At 33.5% G+C, this 24,709-nt stretch overlaps 1 long non-coding RNA gene across 1 annotated transcript; it reads right to left on the bottom strand.

Moving 5' to 3' along the window:
* Nucleotides 1-9,083: 9,083 nt before the first annotated feature.
* LOC150036885 (uncharacterized) lies at nucleotides 9,084-20,773 on the bottom strand. The gene is made up of 3 exons (XR_016529214.1): nucleotides 20,298-20,773; nucleotides 19,889-20,043; nucleotides 9,084-9,318 (listed from the first exon to the last, which is right to left on the bottom strand). It is a non-coding gene; the product is annotated as an uncharacterized LOC150036885 (long non-coding RNA).
* Nucleotides 20,774-24,709: the final 3,936 nt, after the last annotated feature.

Here is a 24,709-nt window from a genome sequence, read left to right as displayed (position 1 = left end):
TGCTTCTTATACCTTAACAAAATGACCATTTGGATATCTATACTTTCAACATTGGTTTGTTTTTGTCTTTATACTTTCAAAAGGTGGCCATTTTAGTCCTTTCATTTTCAATTTTTTTTTCATTTTTAGGGGATCAAAATGGTTGCTTTTTAAATTTTTAAATACTAAATGGACCAAAGTTGAAAGTATAATAACCAAAATAAATATTTTAAAAGTACAAGAACAAAAATTGACCAAAGTTAAAAATATAGGAATCAAAATAAACATTTTAAAATTAAAAGTATAGAGATCAAAGTAGCATTTAAACCTATATTTTAATCCATTAAGTTATGGCTGACATGAACACAAAAAACTAGTGGAGTACCACTTACTTCAAAGTTGACACAATTATCAATTTATTCTAAGAAAGAATGATAATGACATAACAATAGGAAAAATGGTAAGTTATGCATGGTAGTATATTTTATTTGAAAATATTAAAGACTTAGATTGATCCGGGAAAAAAAAATGTCTTTTCGAAAAATGATTTTTATTTAAAATCTTTGGATTGTTTTCAAATATTAAAAATAAACTAAAAATATTTACAAATATATCAAAATTTCATTGTCTATCAGTGATAAACACTAATAGACTACTATCATCTATCACCGATAGACATTGATAGACTATTGTCATTTATCAGTGTCTATCAATGTCTATCAATAATAGATTGTGACATTTTGCTATATTTGAAAATAATTAAGTAGTTTTGCCATTTAAAACAATTTCCTAAATTCTTTTGATAAAAACTATTTAAAATATACTTTGAAAGTGTTTTAAAAGCTATTTTTAGTGATTGTCACACTTAATTTTTTTTCAAAATGACTTATTTTCAAAACAAAACACTTGAAAAGTTAAACCACACACACTCTAATATGTGCCAGAATGTGTACCAGTGTGTGTGTATATATATATATATATTGAAAAATTCTTACAAATAGAAAAATTCCAAAAATATTTATACTTTATAGCAAAAAGTTCCAAAAGTGAAGTACTTTTGGAACTTTTTGCTATAAAATGTAAATGTTAAATATTTTTTATATTTAAAAAGGCCTCTTAGTTTTTTCATTATTGGTTTTGAAAAGAATTTTATTTCCTCTCAAGTTTTTACAATGGTTTGCATCTTTCTTAAGTAAAAGAATAAAAAAATTTTGTCAAATTTTAAAAACAAAAACAAGTTTTTTAAAACTACTTTTTTTTAATTTCTAAAACTTGGCTTGGTTTTTTATAACATTGGTAAAATGTATATTATAAAGCAAAAAAAATTGGAGTTGGAAGAGGTGTTTATATGCTTAATTTCAAAAAATAAAAATAAAAAATCAAATGGTTATCAAATTGGGCCTTATTTTCCAAATATTCAGAGTTGTGTCCTACATATCCTTAAACTTAAAACTTTTAATACGTTTTTAAACTTTCAATTTTACATCTAGTAAAATTCTTAATTTTTAAAATATAGAAGATTTCCCCATATTTTAAATTTTGTGTCCAATAAATCTCTAAAAACATTGACCTTTAAATTTCAAATCTAAAAAGAACCTGAATTCTTGAAATTTCTATTAGGATATATATGTTAAGGTTTGTGCCCTAAAGTCTCGTGTCCTTAGTTTGTAAACACATTTTGTATGAATGCTTGTGATGTATAATATATGATATTTTACTTCACTTCATGACTTTGCACATTTAGATGTTTTATTTGTTTTACCACAAACCAATAAACTTAAAATCTTTGGTTGTCTTTATGTAACTTAAACATGTATATAGTGACATACAAGTGAATCATGTCTTAAGTGATAACCAAAATGGTTTGTAGTATATGGATATAGGAGGGAAACCTTATCCTAGTAACACTACGAACGCAGCCTGCTTTGTGGAATAGTTACAAGTGTTGTGACTTGTCACAGATCATCTGATCCTGATCATTCGTGTAGGGGTCATGCGAGCGGGAGCATCTTATACAAAGAATTTGTATAAGACCTGACCACGAAGTGTAACGTCTTGTCATATAACTCTGTTCATGACAGAGACTTCACTTCACTGGGATGACTATAGGTAACATGACCTCAATCCTGAGTGAGCTGGAAACTCCTGACATTGAGGGTGGTCCTTTGATTTGCATGAGTGCGAGTGGCCAGAGCGCCGACTCAAACCTAACACTTTGGGGATTCGTCTGACTTGGGAACTGGGAACTCAACTTCACAAAATGGAGTTCACTCCTTCCCCGAAGCAAGGGTAAGTAGATAGATTGCTCCCTTAAGGGCTAATCCTGAGCTTGAACGATGTGGCGCCACAAACCTTCTCATGGCCCGAGAGGTGTTCACACATAGTAGAACTATATTATATTGTTCATTAAAGGGATTAGTGGTACTTAAGAAGAAAGATGTAACTACGGGGGAAAAACGGTAAATTGGCCCAGCTGTAATTACGAGCATTTGTGAAAGGTCATCGTACTGATGATTGATTATATCCAATGGACAAAGAAATATATCTATGGTAAGAAGAGTTCAGCTATCGGTCTTTAGTGGAATGTTTGGTAGTTAACGGATAGTGGATATCATGGCTAAAGAGTTTAGTCAGTTATTCACATACCGTTGAAGCTTCGAGCCATAGGTCTATAAGGTCTTCTTGGTAGCTTGGATACAAGTTGAGAATTAATCAGTTTGAAATGTTCAAATTGACAAGAGGGAGTTCGATTATATATGATATAATTGAATTAGTTAATTATATATGATATAATTGACTTTATGTATGAGATACATTAATTTGGAGAAAATTGGATATAAATATGATTTATATCTAGTGGAGGAAAAATATTATGGTTAATATATGATATTAAACCATAGGTTATGAATATAATGTGATTATATTTATTATTTTTTAATTGGACAATTATGGGATAATTGGTCAGCATCTCTTCTGTTTTTGTAATGGATAAGTAAGATGAATAATCGCTTTAAGACGCTTAAATAGCTCATGGTGTGTGAAGCATTAAAGAGATAGCGTTTATGTGTGTCATCGCTTAGTAAAATTAGAGTCTATACGATAGTGCTAAACGATCGCTTAACACTTACACCCGTGTACGCCTTGTACTAAACGATCGCTTATCTTTTACTAAACGATCATTTAGCACCCGAGCTTTACTAAACGATTGTATAGACGATCGCTTAACTTTTCCTACACGATCGCTTACCTTTTCCTACACGATCGTATACTTCACCTAAATGATCAAGCATTTTATCTATACAATAAACGAGTCTTTCTCCCACTTGCTTGATCGTTGTATACGATCTCTTTACCTCCTCCCCTCTACCAAATCCGAACAAAGCCCACCCTTTGGATTCTCACTCCGAGAATACTAAGAGCTCTGAGTGGTGGTGTCGTCCCCGTTTTGTGGTAGACGATTGGGTGTTGCTGAACGATAGCTTTCCGTTTCAGCGAAAGCGAGATTTGCTGTGAAGAAAAGTCTCCAACTGGTATAATCTCTCGGTCTCTTATTTATTGATCCTTTAAGCATCCTAGTAATTTAGCTTTACAATTCATATTTGTATGTTTGAATATATATGTGGAAATTCTGTCACAATGAATTGTAAAGATTTGCTTCCGCTCATAGGTACTCTTGAATAAGAGTTCCTTCAATATAAAGTTTAATTGTTTCTATTCGACACTTTAAAGTTTATGGACATATTAGATGTCACACTAGTTTAAGATTAAATTTATAATTCAATCTTTACGAATTTCACAAAATTTTAACAAATCAATAATTGTTGTGAAATTCAAGAGCACGACTGGAACACAGATATGGAGAAAATATAATATAATAATAATAATAAATATAATTTAAAAAAAAACTAAAATCATGAAATAACTAAAATTATAAAATTGGATAATAGAAAATTTAGTGGAATTTGAAGTGGATTTCTTACCAATGAGGGTGTGATTTTAAGATTCACCAAATGCCACTATTTATAGATAAAGTGGCAAATAGAATGTGGACTTACATGGACACCAAGCATGAATATCTACAAGGCACATGGATAATATGAAGGGTGACACATGGGTTTTGGGACACTAAGCAATGGGCATCTATTTATTATTATAATATTCATAATACTCCCCGTTAGATGGCCATATATATATGAAATATGTCTCGTTAAAACCTTACTAGAAAAACTCAATGGAAAAAAACCCTAGTGAAGAAAAAAGAGTACATATTTCGCATAATATATACTCCTAAAAGAATACAATTATATTTACTCTAACTCAGAAAAACATCACTTGAGATCTCTGAGTCGCCACATTTCAATGTTGTGCACCAATTTTTCAAAATTTTCAGTTGGTAATGCCTTTGGAAATAAGCCTACTAGGTTATCCTTCAAATAAATTTGTTGTACAGTGATGTCGCCATTTTTTTCAAGATCATGAGTGTAGAAAAGCTTCAGTGAAATATGTTTTGTTCTATCTTCTTTAATATATCCTCCTTTGATTTGGGCGATGCAAGCTGCGTTGTTTTCGTATAATATTGTTTGAGGGTTTTTATTAGAAGACAAGCCACATGTTTCACGAATGTACTGAGTCATTGATCTTAGCCATACACATTCTCGACTAGCCTCGTGAATTGCAAGAATTTCAGCATGATTTAAGGAAATGAACTTTATGGTATGTTTTACCGATCGTCATGATATAGCAGTTCCTCCACATGTGAACAGATAACCTGTTTGAGATCTAGTTTTGTGTAGATCAGATAAATATCTAGAATCTGCATAACCAACTAGATCAAAATTTAATTTATTTGAATAAAACAAACCCATATCGATTGCTCCTTGGAGATAACGGAGTATATGCTTAATTCCGTTCCAATGTCTTTTTGTTGCAAAAGAACTATATCCTGCTAATAAATTTACTGAAAATGTAATATATGGTCTTGTATTATTAGCAAGACACATAAGTACACCAATTGCACTAAGATATGGTACTTCAGGACCAAGAAGTTCTTCATTATCTTCTCGATGTCAAAATATATCTTTCTTTATATCCAATGAACGGGCTTCCATTGGAATATTTAATGGATGTGTTTTGTCCATATAAAATATTTTCAAAATTTTTTTGTATAAGTTGACTAATAAAGAAATATTTCATCTACTAAATGCTCAATTTGCAAACCAAGACAAAATTTTAGTTCTTCGAGATCTTTCATCTCAAATTCTTTCTTAAGATAATCTATTATCTTTGAAAACTTTTCAGGAGTTCTAATTATATTCAAGTCATCAACATATATACAGTTATAATAGAAAATCTTGATTGTGATTTCTTTATAAAAATACATGGACATATTGGATTATTTTGATTTCCTTCTTTCAATAAATATCCACTCAGACGATTGTACCATATCCGTCATGATTTTCCAATCCATATAATGATCTCTGTAACTTTATTGAATACCATTCCTGAGAATTTGATCTATATGTTTCAGGTACCTTAAATCCTTCTAGGATTCTCATATAAATATCATTATTAAGAGATCCATATAAATATGTTGTGGCTACATCCATAAGATGCATATCCAAACTTTTATAACAGTCAAGCCAATTAAATATCTTAATGTAATTGCATCCACCACCGAAGAATACGCCTCCTCAAAATTAATATCAGGCCTTTGTGAAAAGCCTTGTACAACTAGTCTTGTTTTATATCTTGTGACCTCATTATTTTCATTTATTTGCCTCACAAATACCCATTTGTATCCGACAAGTTTAACACCTTCTGGTGTTCGGATTACTGGTCCAAAAACCTGACGTTTTAAAACTGAGTTTAATTCTTCCTCGATTGCTTCTTTTCACTGAAGCCAATCTTTTCTATGCCAACATTCTTCAACAGATTTTGGTTCAGGATCCTCATTTTCTATACGCAAAAAAAGTTGTAAATAATTACATTAGTTTGATTCCATCTTTTTCCTATCATGACATAGTTTATTGAAATCTCATTATTATCTTTAGGTATTTCACCTTCCTCACTAGTCATGTCAAGGATTTCTTTATGGGTATTTATATCCCCAACCAAGTCTTCTTGACTATTAATTATTTTTCTTTTACGAGGATTTTTATCTTTGAAACCCACTGGTCTACCACGCTTCTGGCGTGTTCTAGATTCATTAGTGACAACTTGTTGTATTTGAATATCAATTTTCGGTGGAACATTTGCAAATGGTATATATGATTTAGTTACTTTATTTACATCTATAAATGCATCTGGTAGTTGATTTGCTATATTTTGCAAATGAATTATTTTCTGAACTTCAAGTTCACATTGATCTGTACGGGGATCTATTTGAGATGATAACGATGCATTCTATGTAATTTATTTTTTCAACTTATTAATTCCTTCCCTTAATGTTGAAAAATTTGTCTCATTAAAATGGCAATAAGCAAATCGTGCAGTAAATACATCACCCATCAGGAGTTCAAGATATTTGATAATTGATGAGGAATCATATCCAATATATATTCCTAACCTCTTTTAAGGACCTATCTTAGTGCGTTGTGGTGGAGAAATTGGAACATATACTGCACACCAAAAAGTTCTCAGTGGAAAATATTTGGCTCATGACCATAAGCTAGTTGTAATGGCGAATACTTATGATAAGCTACTGGCCTAATGCGTACAAGTGACGCTGTATGCAATAGCATGTCCCTATACATATGAGGAAGCTTAGATCTCATAAGTAATGGTCTTATAATTAATTGCAAACGTTTTATGAATGATTTTGCACCATTTTGTGTATGAACATGAGCTACAGGATGTTCAACACTTATCCTAATTAACATACAATAATTATCAAAAGCTTGGGATGTAATTTCACCAACATTATCAAGATGAATGGTCTTAATTGTATAATCAGGAAATTGTGCTCTTAACTTAATTATTTGAGCAAGCAATCTTGCAAATGCAAGATTTCGACTTGATAATAAGCACACGTGTGATCATCTACTGGATGCATCTATTAATACCATAAAATATCTAAATGGTCAACTTGGTGGTTAATAGGTCAACATATATCACCATGAATTCGTTCTAAAAATGTAGGTGATTCAGTTCCCACTTTAACTAGTGATGGTCTAGTTATTAATTTGCCTTGAGAGCAAACATCACATGATAATTCATTAGATTGAAGAATCTTCTAGTCCTTCAATGGGTGTCCATTTGAATTCTCAATAATTTATCTCATCATTATAAATCCTGGATGACCCAATTAGTCATGCCAAATTGTAAATATGTCTGGATTCATGAACTTCAGGTTCATTGTTGCATATGTTTCAATTACTTGTTTATGAGTATAATACAATCAAGGAGATAAAGCAGGAAATTTTTTCAATATACGTTTTTCATTTGAGACAGTGGATATAGATATTCCACATTTTTCTTACTATCAGTCTCAATATGATAACCATTGCAATGTATATCTTTAAAACTTAGAAGATTTCTCTTTGATTGACAAGAGAACAAAGCATTGTCAATTATAAATTTTGTTCATCTAGGCAAAATAATAATTGCTTTTCCAAAACCTTTGATCAAGTTTGCAGATGCTGATATTATATTTACTTTTGCTTTCTACATTATCAATTTGGAAAATTATTTTTTATTTGTAAGTATTGTATGTGTAGTTGCACTGTCTGCCGGACATAGATCTTCTTTGTTCATTTTTTAAATACCCAACATATGAAAATGATCAGTGTTTCTTCATTAAAAGAAAATAATTACAATAAGAAAAGTAACACTTAAAATATACAAAAGTTACTAAAAAAAAAAACATGAAGATAGATAAAAGAAAACAACAACATTAAGTCTAGATATTCTCAAAGTCAAAAGAAACACTTGATGTGCCACCAACTATGCCAATCTTCTCTTCAGAAGATTCAAAGAAGTCTGTCACATCTAGATTTTTCATGTAGGATGAGTCTAATATGTCATTATCCTAGTATACAAAATTTGCTTCCACATTTTTCTCTTTTTCCTTCAAATATATCATTATCCATATCTAAGTGTTTTGATATATGATAGGTACGTGACCAATGCCCAGTCATTCCGCATCGAAAGCATTTATTTTCAACACTCTTTGAACTTTTATCTTGTGACATTTTTCCTTTGTGATCATCATTTGGTGTGGTTCTTTTGAAATTTAAATGATTAGAATAACCACCATGAAAATAATAATTATTTCTTCCTCTGCCACGATCACAGCCTCGACCGCGACCACGATTATTATTAAAATTCACAGCATTCACTTCAAGGAATGTGGTCGTTTCAGTTTTTCGAGATTAATGATTTTTCATCAATAACTCGTTATTTTGTTCGACCAAGAGGAGACATGAAATTAATATAGAATACTGTTTAAAACCTTTCTCTCGATATTGCTACTGCAAGAGCATATTCATGACATGAAATGTAGAAAATGTCTTCTTTAACATATCAGCATTAGTAATTTTTTCTCCGCATAACAACAATTTTGAACTGATTTTAAATAATATAGAATTGTAATCACGTATTGATTTAAAATTTTGTAGCATCAAATGCATCCATTCATAACAGATTTTAGAAAGAATAACTGTCTTTTGATGATCATACCTTTCTTTCAAAATTTTTCAGAAGATACGGGGATCTTTTATTGTAAGATATTCTATTTTTGATCTTTCGTATAGAGATGAAGGAAAATCATAGCTTTTGCTTTGTTCTGACTAGATGTCATATTTCCTTCTTTAATTGTTTCTCCCAAGTTCATAGCATCTATATGAATTTCGGCATTGAGCATCCATGAAAAATAATTATTACCATTAATGTCAAGGGCTGCGAATTCTAATTTTGTAAAGTTTGTCATGGTAACACTATCACAAAATATTATATTTATGTTAGAAATTTAATATGTACTAAATATGCAAAATAATATTTAATGTAACGACCCGACCTCCTAGGACTCAAATTAGGCCGTTACTAAATACATGCATGCATGGAACTCAAAACGACACTGTGTTATGGCAAAATAAATGCTAATTAAATAAGGTAAGTTCAAAAGACTTTCATTAAATTCAAATGTTAAAACAATAGTATGGTACCCAGAAATCATAAAGGATAGTAAATAAGTCTGAAAAATGATTCTTAAAAGTAAGTTTTAAACATCAAAACTAAAAGTTAAGAGAAACATAAAAGGAACTCTAAATTTCATGATGCGAAAATGTAAAAACTAGTCCTAGTGGCTCGATCACGAATTCGCCGGTGCATCTCTACCCTTACCTGAAACAACAACAACATGATAAAGAATGAGTATAAAACACTCAGTAAGTAAACCCACTACTTGGGTCAGGCTATGTGGACCCCAAACCCTAATTTTCTACTTAAGTATGTTTTCCTATTTAAGTTGTATAGGTTGACGAGGAAGCTAGTATGGAATGGTGAGGAAGGAATGGGGATTTGAAAAGAAAAATATGGAAATTGAGTTTGGGGGAAATTTGGAAAAAAAAATTCGGTTAAGTATGGACAAATTAGGTGAAGTGCGTTATGGCTAAAGGACTGTGAAAAATATGGAATTTATGTGAAATGCGGAAAATATGGGAAATTACTTTGGGAAAATTTTGGAAAATCAGTGTAAAAGTATCACAAAGTGGTGAGAAAACGGACACGGAGAACATTGTTCACAATAGCTAAAGATTGGAGAGAAAATAGGAGAGAGCGAGATTGGAGAAAAAGTTGGAGAGAAAATGGGAGAGAGCGAGATTAGAGAGAAAGATGGACAGAAAATGGGAGAGATCGAGATTGGAAAGAAAGTTGGAGAGAAATTGGGAGAGGGCAAGATTGGAGAGAAAATGGGAGAGAAAGTTGGACAGAGCGACACCACCGAGATTGGAGAGAGCGAGATTATGAGCGAGAAAGTGGGAGAGAGCGACACCATCAAGAGTAGAGAGAGCGACAACACCGAGAGTGGAGAGAGCGAGAGCAGCCTGTGCGTCAACCATGCCTTGTCCGGTGCTGCATTCGAACGCCACGCCCACGCGATTGAAGAGCCTCACCTATGCATCGAACGACCGGGCAAGTATTTATGCATTGAATTTGGCCGCGTTCTTGTAGATTATACATTGGAAACCCAAAATTGAATACAAACAAAGGTTAAAGACGCAAGGGCAAACATCAACCAAAATTAAGTGTCTTCATAAGAAAAATTCTTAAGGGCTAAGGAAATTTGGTGGACGTATATGAAGAAAACACCTTAGGACAAGGTGATGCAAGCTTGCATTGATAAGAGGAGAAATAAACATTTGGCCATACAGCTAAGTAGGTGCTGTCAAGACCACGAGAGATTTGAACGCCTATAAATAGAGCTTTGGGATTTCATTTTCAAATAAAAAAATCAAAAATTATGTAAAAAGAGAGGGAGAGTAGAGCGTATTGGACAGTGAGGGTTGATGAGAACACATCAATTTGAGACAAGGCGATCTCCCAATCTACTTGTCAGTTTGGAGTGATTTCAAATCCAGCTAAGAGCTCTAGAAGTCTAGTTTTCAGAGTAGGGCTTCTGAAGGAAAAAACTCAAAGGAACCGAGCTGGAGATTGAAAGGAAGGCAGAAGGGTCAGACTGTCGGATCAGTCTGAGCCAGTCTTGAAGATTCTATGATTCCGGCCAAACCATGAGAAGTTCTAAGCTGAAATTTTAGGGTAAGCTTCCTGAGACATTTTAGAATAAGTTTATAGAAGGAAGTATTTCAAAATAAGGTTCAGAACTATGAGTAATATAAGCTGTAATTTGAATATGGATTTTAGGGGTAAAAAGGAGCCCAAGGAGCCACTAGAGTGAAAAGCTTCTAAGAAATCAAGGTGAGTGGCTAAAATGTTTTGACTAAAACATTTTGCTTAAACTATTTGATTACGTGTTATAGAAAGCATGTTTTCAAGAATATTTTCATGCCTACTAGTTTTATGAAGTGATTTCCCAGCAAGTTGTGAATTATATTTTGAACGCATGCATGTGTGAGAAATTGTTGAAAAACTATTTATATGTGTTGATTTGATCCAGCATGCGTTAACATCTTTAAAGTCATGTTTTATATGTGTTATACTTTACATGCTTTAAAGAGAAAAGCCGTTTATGACTAGTTTTACTAAAATGCGATACCGAACGACATTTGAGATGGTATCCACCCAACTAGATACTGAAGGACGTTTAAGAAGGTATCTATTGGTACTGAAGGACGTTTGAGAAGGTACCAAGCCAACTGGATACTGAAGGATGTTTGAGAAGGTATCCTAGTAGCTCGATACTAAAGAACATCGAGAAGGTATCTGAGCAAAAGTACCTAATGTGTGAGGGTACTTAGTGTGGCCACAGGTGAATAGAGTCAAAGATTGAGCGAAAGGGTTCTCTCTGGACTAGTAGTTGGTGTTGGAATTGTTTTACCCACAGTAGGGTATGTTGGATTGAGAAATGATTTTACTGTTTTATGATTAAAACAGCTTTATATGTTTTACGCTTGAAAAATGTTTATGCTGCAGTACAAGTACTGTAAAAGTTTATGTTTCAGTTAAAAACTCATTACTGAAATCATGCATGAGAATTTACTATGTTTTCTTAGTCACTCACTGGGCGTAAGCTCACCCCGTTTTCAAATGTTTTGTTTTTCCCCCACATGTAGCGGTTAAATCCTCTGAAGATAGCTCTACGTCTACTCTGCCACTAAAGGACCAAAAGACTTGTAACCGTTTGCTAGGTGGTTACTGTTAATATTGTACATATGTTACTATTATTCATATAGGGACTAGGGTTTGTGGGTTTTGGGACTTGTAAATCTAGTGTTGTAATGACTCTAAACATATTATGTTTCTAAGTTAATAAATTGTGGGCCTAAAGACGTCCCGTTGCATATGAATTATAATTGGTATGTATGCCCACTACCTCTGGTGAATCCTGAAGGAAACACAAACTGGTGAATCCCGAAAGAAACACAGAATCTAATGGGCATCTAACTAATCAGTAAGGACATTTGCACAGTCTCAACATCATAATAATCAGTAAGGTTTGAACTAGCTTGTATTAAAGCATAAGGTTTTGGGTGAAAGAGAGAGTTCATGCATTAGATTAAGTCCCATAGATAAGTCCCTAACATGTGTATCTAATAACTAGGCAAAGATGTTGAGGAGAAATGGCAAGCGGAGCAAGCAGACTGAGGAGAGGAATGTTGACCCTACCAGCGGAGGTCCTGAAGTTAGACGAGACCCAGATCCGAAGGGGAAAAGAGTTATAAAATCAGTAGAGCAAGAAGCAACTTCTGAAAATGAGTCTAGTACACCAAAAGTAGATGTAGAACCCCAGATGGAGGATCGAGTATTCAATAGAATCACTCAAAGATTGGCGGCGAGTGTAGGATCGATTCAAAACGATCCAGAAAAGAAATTCGGCGTTGAGAGGCTGAAAGCTTTAGGAGCCACGATGTTCGATGGAACCACAGATCCATTAGATGCTGAGATCTGGTTGGATTTGATTGAGAAGTGTTTTAAGGTTATGAGGTGCCCTGAGGACCGTAAGGTCAAGTTAGCGGCATTCTTGCTGCAAAAAAGGGCTGAGAAATGGTAGAAAGTGATAGAGGCTAGAAGGGGTAGTTCATAAACTATGACTTGGTCTGAGTTCAGACAAGTATTCGAAGATAAATACCACCCTAGTTCTTTTAAAGAAGCGAAGAGGGAGGAATTCCTTAGGCTAACTTAGGGAGTAATGATGGTTGCTGAGTATGAACAAAGATTTACTGAGTTATCTCAGTATGCCCTTCCGATCATCACGGAAGAAAAGGAAAGGTGTAGAAGATTTGAGAATGGCCTAAGAAGAAAAATACATACACTCGTTACCTCTACTCCAATTGGGTGAATTTCACTCAGTTAGTTGAGACCGCTATCCGAGTAGAGCAGAGTGTAGCGAGGGAAGATGTACTCCAGTCAGGTGAAGGATAGTTTAGAATGCCTGGAGAAACGAGAAGTTAGAGATTTAGACCCCCCTTCTCTAGACAATCGGGTATAAGGAGCTTTGGAGGCATGAGCCAACAAAGTTCAAGTCATAAGAATTCAAGACCCGCAGCTGGACCGAGTGGTAGATCGGTATCAGGTCACGCTAGCAAGTCAATAGCTAGTATGGGGAGGAAACCACTTTGTGTAAATTGTGGTAGGCCTCATACAAGAGTATGTTATGGTAATAGAAATGTGTGTTTCCAGTGCGGACAAGCTGGGCATTTCAGGAGAGATTGTCCTCAGCTAGGTCATGGAGCACAGAATGAGCAAAGAGAAGTTACCCAAACTGTAAACCAACTTAGAATGACCGGAACTAGAGGTGAGGGATCCGGTGTAGCTAAGTAGAAAAGGGTAGCTGGACGACCCCAACAGCAACCGCAGTAGCAACAGGGTAGAGTATATGCTATGACACACCAGGAAGCAGAAGAGGCTCCAGATGTCGTAACTGGTACGATAACTTTATGTAATCAATTTTCTTATGCATTATTTGATCCTGGTGCTACGCACTCATTCATATCTAGCATGTGTGCATTACATATAGATAGAGTGCCTGAGCATATGAATGAGGATTGGTTTATCTCTGTAGGAGATACTCTAGTTGTACAAGAGTATTACAGGAATTGTGAAGTAACTATTGGAAATCAGTTTTTGGGTTGACTTGATTCCATTAGAATTACTAGAGTTTGATGTTATCCTAGGTATGGATTCCTAAGTAAACACTATGCCACTATGGACTGTTTTAAGAGAGAAATAGTATTTATGAAACCAAGTGAAAAAGAAATAACCCTGGTGGGAAGTAAAAGAATACTTCCAGGAAGTTTAATATCAGCAGTGAAGGCTAGGAAGTTGTTGAGTAAAAGATGTGAAGCCTATTTAGCCTATGTAGCAGTTTCATAGGATAAGAAACTGAAACCTGAGGATATACCTGCGGTACAAGAATTTTTAGATATGTTCCCTGAAGAGTTACCAGGTTTACCACCTGATAGGGAAATAGAATTTACTATTGAGTTAATTCCTGGTGCCGCACCTATATCCCAAGCACCATATAGGATGGCACCAACGGAGCTGAAAGAATTAAAAGTTCAGTTACAAGAACTTGTGGATAAGGGGTACATTAGACCTAGTATATCACCTTGGGGAGCACCAGTCTTGTTTGTTAAGAAGAAAGACGGTACTCTTAGATTATGCATAGACTGTAGACAGTTAAATAAGGTGACCATTAAAAATAAGTACCCATTGCCTCGTATAGATGATCTCTTCGATCAGTTAAAGGGGGCCACAATATTCTCTAAGATAGATTTGAGACCAGGCTATCACCAGTTGAAGGTGAAAGGCACAGATGTTCCAAAGACTGCATTCAGAACTAGATATGGACATTTTGAATTCCTAGTAATGCTGTTTGGATTGACAAATGCTCCTGCGGTATTTATGGACTTGATGAATACGATATTCCATTCTTATCTGGATCAGTTTGTGATAATGTTCATAGATGACATACTAGTGTATTCCAGTAATGCGGAAAAACACAAAGAACATTTGAGGATGGTATTGCAGATTTTAAGAGAAAAAGAATTATATGCCAAATTTAGTAAATGCGATTTTTGGTTAAATCAAGTCATATTCCTTGGGCATATAGTTTCAGCTGACGAAGTTAGCGTTGATTCCCAAAAAGATAGAAGCAATAGTTAATTGGTAACGACCCCTGAATGTAACCGAAGTACGCAGTTTTCTGGGTTTAGCAGGTTACTATAGAAGATTCGTAGAGGGCTTTTCTAAGATAGCTCTTCCATTGACAAACTTGACCAGAAAAGATGTGAAGTTTGAGTGGTCGCCAGGATGCGAGCATAGTTTTTAGGTATTGAAACAGAGGTTAGTGTTTGCACCAGTATTAACTCTACCTACACTAGATAAAGAGTTTGAGGTCTATTATGATGCATCCCGACAAGATTTAGGATGTGTGCTAATGCAAGAAGGAAAAGTAGTAGCCTATGCTTCGCGACAGTTAAAGAAGCATGAATGTAACTACCCTACACACGATTTAGAGTTAGCAGCAGTTGTGTTAGCTCTAAAGTTGTGGAGACATTACCTAGTTGGTGAGCATTGTCATATATTTACGGATCATAAGAGCCTAAAGCATATCTTTGATCAGAAGGAACTAAACTTGAGACAGAGAAGATGGCTCAATTTGATCAAACACTATGACTGTACAATTGAGTATCACCCAGGTAAAGCAAATGTGGTAGCTGATGCTTTAAGTCGAAAACTAGATCAGCTAAAGCTAGTGTTAATTCAATAAAGGGTACATTGATCCGTGAGTTGTTTAATACTAAAGCAGCATTATCAATCGGTCAAACAGAAGGGTTACTTGCTTCATTTCAAGTACGTCCTACGCTCGTAGAAGATATTCTACGTGAACAATTAAAGGATTCCGATCTTCAGAAGTTAGCTGAAGAAGTAGGTAAAGGTTTAAGGACGGACTACCAATTAAGAGCGGACAAAGTGCTATTAAAAGAAGATAGGGTATGTGTACCTAAGAACTTAGCACTTAAACAAGCTATTCTAGAAAAGGCACATAGTTCGGCCTATGCTATGCATCCGGGCAGTACGAAGATGTACAAAACATTAAAGAGATCGTACTGGTGGCCTGGTATGAAAAGAGAAATAACAGAGTATGTTGACAAGTGTCTAATATGTCAACAAGTTAAACCGGATAGACAGAGACCAGCAGGATTACTTAATCCACTCCCAGTACCAGAGTGGAAGTGGGAGCATATTACGATGGATTTTCTGTATGGATTACCTAGAACACCAGCGAGCAATGATGGTATATGGGTAATTGTGGATAGATTGACAAAAACAGCTAAGTTTTTACCTGTTAAAGTTACTTTTACCCTAGGCCAATTAGCTAAGTTGTATGTTGATTGAATTGTGAGTCAGTTTGGAGCTCCAGTTTCAATAGTATCAGATCGAGACTCCAGATTTACATTGAAGTTTTGGCCTGGTTTACAAAGAGCTATGGGAACCAAGTTATCTTTTAGTACCACTTTTCATCTACAGACGGATGGTCAGTTGGAGCGGACAATTCAAATATTAGAGGACATGCTGAGAGCATGTATATTGGAATTTAAGGGCAGTTGGGATACGCATCTGTCGTTGATTGAATTTGTGTATAACAACAGTTATCATTCGAGTATCGGGATGGCACCGTATGAAGCACTATACGGAAGACCATGTAGGACTCCGATATGTTGGGATGAAGTCGGTGAAAGAAAATTACTAGGTCCAGAACTTATGCAACAAACATCAAATAACGTTAAGATTATAAGAGATAATGTTAAGACAGCTCGGGATAGGCAAAAGAGTTATGTCGATAAGCGGAGAAGAGAATTGGAGTTTGAAGTTGAGGATAAAGTATTTCTAAAGTTAGCTCCGAGGAAAGGAATACTCAGGTTCGGTAGGAAAGGGAAATTAAGCCCCAGATATATTGGACCTTACGAGATAATAGAAAGAGTTGGCCTAATGGCATATCGATTGGATTTACCTTCGGAGTTATCTCGTATTCATGACGTGTTTTATGTGGCCATGCTTAGGAAGTATGTGCCAGATCCTACCCATGTGTTATCTGAGCAACAGTTACAGTTGAAAGAGAATTTGTCATATGAAGAGGAACCAGTGGAGATTCTTGACAGAAAAGAACAGGTCTTAAGGAATAAGACAATCCCATTAGTAAAGGTGCTATGGCAAAACCATACTATGGAAGAAACAACATAGGAAGCCGAAGAGCAAATCAGAAATAAGTATCTGCAGTTGTTTGACTGACGGACTTGTGGCGAAATTTCGAGGACGAAATTTTTATAAGGAGGAGGTAAATGTGAACCCTGAACCCTAATTTTCTACTTAAGTGTGTTTTCCTAGTTAATTTGTATAGGTTGACGAGGAAGCTAGTATGGAATGATGAGGAAGGAATGGGGATTTGAAAAGAAAAATATGGAAATTGAGTTTGGGGGAAATTTGGAAAAAAATTCGGCTAAGTATGGAGAAATTAGGTGAAGTGCGTTATGGCTGAAGAACCGAGAAAAATATAGAATTTATGTGAAATGTGGAAAATATGGGAAATTACTTTGGGAAAAATTTGGAAAATCTGTGTAAAAGTATCACAAAGTGGTGAGCAAACATACACGGAGAATATTGTTCACAGTAGCTAAAGATTGGAGAGAAAATAAGAGAGAGCGAGATTGGAGAAAAAGTTGGAGAGAAAATGGGAGAGAGCGAGATTGGAGAAAAAATTGGAGAAAAACTGGGAGAGAGCGAGATTGGAGAGAAAATGGGAGAGAAAGTTGGAGAGAGCGACACCACAAAGATTGGAGAGAGCAAGATTATGAGCGAGAAAATGGGAGAGAGCGACACCACCAAGAGTGGAGAAGGCGAGAGCAGCCTGTGCGTCAGCCACGCTTTGTCCGGTGCTGCATTCGAACGTCACGCCCACGCGATCGAAGGGCCTCACCTATGCATCGAACGGCCGAGCAAGTATTTATGCGTTGAATTTGGCCACGTTCTTGTAGATTATACATTGGAAACCCAAAATTGAATACAAACAAAGGTTGAAGACGCAAGGGAAAACGTCAACCAAAATTAAGTGTCTTCATAAGAAAAATTTTTAAGGGCTAAGGAAATTTGGTGGACGCATATGAAGAAAACACCTTAGGACAAGGTGATGTAAGATTGTGTTGATAAGAGGAGAAATAAACATTTGGCCATGCAGCCAAGTAGGTGTTGTCAACACCTCGAGAGATTTGAATGCCTATAAATAGAGCTTTGGGATTTCATTTTTAAATCACAAAATCAGAAATTACGTAAAAAGAGAGGGAGAGTAAAGCGCATTGGACAGTGAGGGTTGAGGAGAACGCATCAAATTGAGATAAGAAGATCTCCCAATCTATTCATGCGTTTAGAGTGATTCCAAAGCCATCTGAGAGCTCTGAAAGTTTAGTTTTTAGAGTAGGGCTTCCAGAGGAAAAAACTCAAAGGAACCAGGCTGGAGATTGAAAGAAGGCAGAAGGGTTAGACTGTCAGATCAGTCTGAGCCAGTCTTGAAGATTCTGTGATTCCGGCCAAACCACGAGAATTCTGAGCTGAAAGTTTAGGGTAAGCTTCCTGAGACATTTTAGAATAAGTTTGTAGAAGGAAGTATTTCAAAATAAGGTTCAGAACTATGAGTAATATAAGCTGTAAATTGAATCTTGATTCTAGGGGTGAAAAGGAGCCCGAGGAGCCACTAGAGTGAAAAGCTCCTAAGAAATCAAGGTGAGTGGCTAAAATGTTTTGACTAAAAAATTTTGCTTAAACTGTTTGATTACAACGTGTTATAGAAAGCATGTTTTCAAGAATATTCTCATGCCTACTAGTTTTATGAAGTGATTTCCCAGCAAGTTGTGAATTATGTTTTGAACGCATGCATGTGTGAGAAATTGTTGAAAAACTATTTATATGTGTTGATTTGATCCAGCATGCATTAACATCTTTAAAGTCATGTTTTATATGTGTTATACTTTACATGCTTTAAAGAGAAAAGTCGTTTATGACTAGTTTTACTAAAATGCGATACCGAACGACATTTGAGATGGTATCCACCCAACTAGATACTGAAGGACGTTTGAGAAGGTATCTATTGGTACTGAAGGACATTTGAGAAAGTACCAAGCCAACTGGATACTGAAGGATGTTTGAGAAGGTATCCTAGTAGCTCGATATTGAAGGACATCGAGAAAGTATCTGAGCAAAAGTACCTAATGTGTGAGGGTACTTAGTGTGGCCACAGGTGAATAGAGTCAAAGATTGAGCGAAATGGTTCTCTCTGGACTAGTAGTTGATGTTGGAATTGTTTTACCCACAGTAGGGTACGTTGGATTGAGAAATGATTTTACTGTTTTATGATTAAAATAGCTTTATATGTTTTACGCTTGGAAAATGTTTATGATGCAGTACAAGTACTGTAAAAGTTTATGTTTCAGTTAAAAACTCATTACTGAAATCATGGATGAGAATTTACTATATTTTCTTGGTCACTCACTAGGCGTAAGCTCACCCCGTTTTCAAATGTTTTGTTTTTTCCCCACAGGTAGCGGTCAAATCCTCTAAAGATAGCTTTACGTCTACTCTGCCACTAAAGGACCAAAAGACTTGTAACCGTTTGCTAGGTGGTTACTGTTAATATTGTACACATGAAACAAAAAGAAGACTGAGTTCTATCCTACTGTAGTTAAGTATGCCCACTATCTCTGGTGAATTCTGAAGGAAACACAAACTGGTGAATCCCAAAGAAAATAAAAACTGGTGAATCCCGAAGGAAACACAAACTGGTGAATCCCAAGGAAAACACAAACTGGTGAATCCCGAAGGAAACAAGAACTGGTGAATCCCGAAGGAAACAAGAACTGGTGAATCCCGAAGGAAACACAAAATCTAATGGGCATCTAACTAATCAGTAAGGACATTTGCACAGTCTCAACATCATAATCATCAGTGTACAAATCTATGACATACATATAAAACTCAACCTCATGGCTCTACAACATACATATATACCTCAACATCATGGTTCTACAACATACATGTATACCTCAACATCATCAAATCAAATACAACCATATGGAATCACATACCATCTCATTCAAGTGTCTATGTGCACAACTAAATATTTCAGATCTCGTACCAGAACATATTTGGTCATATTATACTATCAGTCTATCATGCTGTCATTCTACCATAACATTCATTTAGCATGCTCGTGGACAGTTCCAATAGTAAAATTACTTACCTCAAATCGTAATTCTGAAAATTAACCCAAGGGATGAATTCTTTAACACTATTGGAAGACCATAATCCCTCCAAAGGTCCCCAAATTAAGCTTAACAAAGTTGTGATTTGGTTCAAAGTCAGTTCCAAAGCTCAATTTATGTGTCCATGTCCAATCTAAGCATAAATAAAACCAATATTTAATACTAAATTTTCAACAATTACTCCAAATCCAAAAGGACCAAAGGTACCAAAATTTACCAAACCAAAATCAAACATTTGTAACATCGTACAACATGCTTTCAATTTTCAACCTCAGCTAAAACTCGAATCTATGACCCAAACATAATGGGTTTTATCAAAAGTACCCAAAATCAAATGGGTAAACAAGATCCATTCAAGAAAATTCATAAAACCCACCAACATCTTACCCAAAACCAAGCTTTCCGACGAAACCCACAAATCCGGCGAGCAAAAGCAGAAGTCCAGCAGCGGTGAAGAGCAGTTTGGTGGGGGGAGACCTTCGACGGTGATGGTGCGCTGGGCGAGGACCCGAACTAGGGGCGAACAGCTGCTGCAACTGCCAGCTGCAGACACGCGCTCTTCGACCTGGATGCGCGGCGCCGATGAGTAGACGGTCGACGACAGCAGATCGCACGGCGCCTTAGTAGAACGCGACCGTCGGTAGGTACTCCTAACGGTGACCTGGTTGCAGTCGACAGTGAGAAAGAGAGAAGAAGAGTGTGGGTCGGTTGAGGGAAAGATAAGAGGAAAAAGATGACCTCCTAGGGATTTGTGCAGTGGCTTATTTGGCTTCCCTTACTCTTAATATAAAATAACATATTTAATCCCTCTCCTTTTTCCTCTTCAAATTCCAAATTTTTTTGGGATTTCAAATCCAAATATCTTTTCAAAATTCTAAATTAAAACCAAACTTTCCAATTTTAATTCAATTTCTCAAATTAAATCAAAATTGAAACTATTTGACATAAATTTCAAATTTTTTTCCTAATCAAATTTTAAATTCCAAAATTCTCCTTGAATCAAATATTAAAATTGAATTATCTTCTCACAATAATTCAATTTAACCTCCAAGAATCCAAAATTTTCCTCAAATAGTACAAAATAACTGAATTTAAATTACGAAGAGAAGAAAAAAATTGGGATGTCACATTTAATTTATTAATTATAACGAAGAGAGAAAAACCTAGGACCTACCATTAGTGGAGAAAACGACAGGATCTAGTATTGATATCGTGCTGTGAAATTGAGGAACACAACAGGAACACAAATATGGAGAAAATATAATATGATAATAATAATATAATATAATTTTTTTAAAAAAACTAAAATAATGAAATATCTAAAATTATAAAATTGGGTAATGGAAAATTTAGTGAAATTTGAAATGGATTTCTTATCAATGGGGGTGTGACTTTAAGATCCATCAGATGCCATTATTTATAGAAAAAGTGGCAAGTAGGTTGTGAACTTACATGGACACCAAGCATGAATACTATAAGATACATAGACAATATGAAGGGTGACACATAGCTTTTGAGATACTAACCAATGGACATCTATTTATTATTATAATATTCATAATAATAATATTTTTTTTAGTTTATAAATCATTGTTTAACTTAACACAATGATAACCATTTTTTTAGTTTCACAACAAATGGTTGAGTTTCTAACCAAATATTACAAGTGCAATTTGTCCCACATAGGTTCAATTGAAGAATGGGGATGATCTCCAACTCTACAAAATGACTCCATGCCCTTGGTTTCAAGTCGATCTACAAATAAACACTTTAAGCTTAAGTATGCTAACTCTAGTTAAATTTCCTTTATGGAAATTTGTATATTTAAGGTTTATTTGGATTGATTAGAGAAAAAAAATTAAAAGAAGTTATTTTTATTTAAACTCTTTTGATAAAAACTATTAAAAATAAATTTTGAAAGTTTTCAAAAATTATTTTGAGTGGTTATCGAACACTTCAACTTTCTTTCAAAATAACTTATTTTCAAAATTAAATATTTGAAAAGTTAAACCAAACACACTCTTAATCTAGTTTTATATAATATATTTTAGAAAAAAATATATTTTTTTAGTCTTTAGATTTTAGGTCTAGTTTCTATTTGGTTCCTAGGTTTTCAAATGTTATACATTTAGTATTTAAGTTTTGAGTTCAGTTTCATAATCTTACCCTTTAGATTTAAATTTTGTTTCAACTTAGTCCCTAGTTTCAAGATTTTACATTTATAATCTCAAATTTCATTAAATACTCACTTTCAATTAATGATGTCAATTTTTATTAATTAATTAAAAATAATTATGAAGTAAAAATTTAATTTTAATTTTAAAAGTGATAAAAAACAATGAACTTAATTTAATTTTAATTTTAAAAGTTATAAAAAAACAATGAACTTAAATAATTACAGTTCTTTTAATGGGTTTTAATTTATTAACATAAATTAATACTAAAGACGGAAAATGAGTATTTAATGAATAATGAGATTAAAAGCGTAAATCTTGAAACATAGAGACCAAATTGAAGCAAACTCAAATATCAATGGTAGAATTGTAACATTTTGAAACTTATGGACTAATTGAAATAGGGTTAAAACTTAAAGACTAAATGTGTAATATAAGGGTGTTCGTGGGTTGAATTGGGTCGGGTTGAAGCATTTGAGACCTAAATTAATTATTCGGATGGTAAATTTCTTAATAACGAATCCAAAATAACTCATCCGTAAATATTTGGGTTGCGTTGGTTCGAGTTTGTCCAATCATTTATTTAAATATTTGTTCTAAAAGTAAGTAATATGTTATTATGTAAAAATTGTATTTAAATATTTTCATATATTGAATTAAGATTAATATCTCAATTTCAATTTATATTATAAAAATTTTCTTCCAGATATTGCTAAAAAAATTTTTTGTAAGTTATTGGAGAATAAATCAACCAAAACAATTATGAAATAAAATAAAATAAAAGTATGTAAAAATAATTGTATCATAAGGAAAAACAACATACTTTTTAAAATTAAATAATAAATTCAGGTTAGTTTTGGTTATTTTAGGTGAACCCATGAACCAACTCAACCTATAAAATTTTCATTTATTTGAATCTAATCTAACTCAAATGAGTTGATAACTCAATCCAAAACGTAAGGTTAGGTTGGGTTGATTTGGTTTTTTGGGTCATTGAATTTTTTGAACACCCCTAATATAATACGAAACCTAAGGACTAAATAACAACTAGACCCAAAAGTTAAGGACCAAAAAGGTTTTTTCCTATATATTAACTAGATGAATTATGGTCAACATAACATAACTCAACTGACATGATCATGAACTTATACGATTAACCCTTGTTCTGTGGTTTGGTCCTCCATATTCTCACAAAAAAAAAAAAAAAAAAAAAACTAGTTAGTTATATTATTACGGGTATCATTTACTATAAAGTTGATACAACTAATAATTTAGGGCATGTTTGGATTGACTAGAGAAAAAAAGTTTTTAAGAAAGTCATTTTTATTTAAATTCTTTCTATAAGTGTTTCAGAAGTTATTTTTAGTGATTATCGAACACTTCGATTTTTTTACAAAATAGTTTATTTTTAAAATTAAACGTTTGAAAAATTAAACCAAAGCTACTTTTATCCTAAGAAAAAATGATAATGACATAACAATAAGAAAGATGATAGGTTATGCATGGTAGTATATTTCATTTGAAAATATTAATATGTGCCAAGATATGAGTCTATATTACAAACTTTAAGATTAGAGGTTAATTGTTCAAATGTTGTACAAATATATGTGTGTTTATAACATAATAATATGTCCTTTCCTTTACAACTTTTTTTAAAAAAATTTAAAATGTAACTTTAGTTTTTAATGGAGGCTAATTATAAATCTAGGCAGCATTGTGTAACCATGTGTCTTTTTTTTTTTTTTTTATTGATATTTGAAAATTAAATTTATTTTCTCTCCATTTTTTATAATGGTTTGTATCTTTCTTTACCAAAAGAAATGAATTTTTAGCCAAATTTAAAAAACAAAAACAAATTCTAAAACGTGGTTTAGTTTTTTAAAATATTAATAAAAAAATAGATCACGAAGGAATAAATTTAAAGGTAGAAGATGTGTTCATAGACTTAATTTTTAAAAGCTAAAAATTAACAAAAACTAAATAATTATCAAACGGAGCCTTAGTTTTCAAATATTGTCTTATATGTCCTTAAACTTTAAAATGTTTTAATTTATTTCTAGACTTTCAATTTTACCTCTAATAATTTTTTTAAAAAATAAATATAAAAGATGTCTCCAATATTTCAAGTTTTGTGTCCAATAAATCTCTAAAGATAATACTTTAAATTTTGCATCTAATAAGATGCTAAATTCTTAAAATTTCTATTAAGTTGTATAAAGTTTAATAGTTTATATTTGACACTTTAAAATGTATAGATATATATATTTGATGTCACACTCATTTACTGATCAAACTTATAATTCAACCATTACAAATTTCACAAGAATTTTAAATTTTAATAATAATATATTATTTTTTAAATTTCTAAATCATTGGTTAACTTAACACAATGATAATATTATTTTAGTTTTACAATAAATAAATGGAGGGATAACAAACATATACTCTCTACCATCAAGTTAGAGGTTTAATAACAATCGATTTTATATAATAGTTATTGATTTAAATGAATTGATGATTAATTTAGATATTCATTGAATATATAATTAAATTAGTCATTTTTTTTTTCTCGATTGAAAAAAAATAGTCATTGTAATTAAATATAATAATGATTTTCATAATCTA

The sequence above is a fragment of the Benincasa hispida genome, chromosome 4 (assembly GCF_027475165.1).
Source record: "Benincasa hispida cultivar pf3 chromosome 4, pf3_genome.v1.1, whole genome shotgun sequence".
NCBI classification, from domain to species: Eukaryota; Viridiplantae; Streptophyta; class Magnoliopsida; order Cucurbitales; family Cucurbitaceae; genus Benincasa; species Benincasa hispida.
Note: the sequence above shows the minus strand (reverse complement) of the source record. Positions and strands in the feature narration are given on the sequence as shown.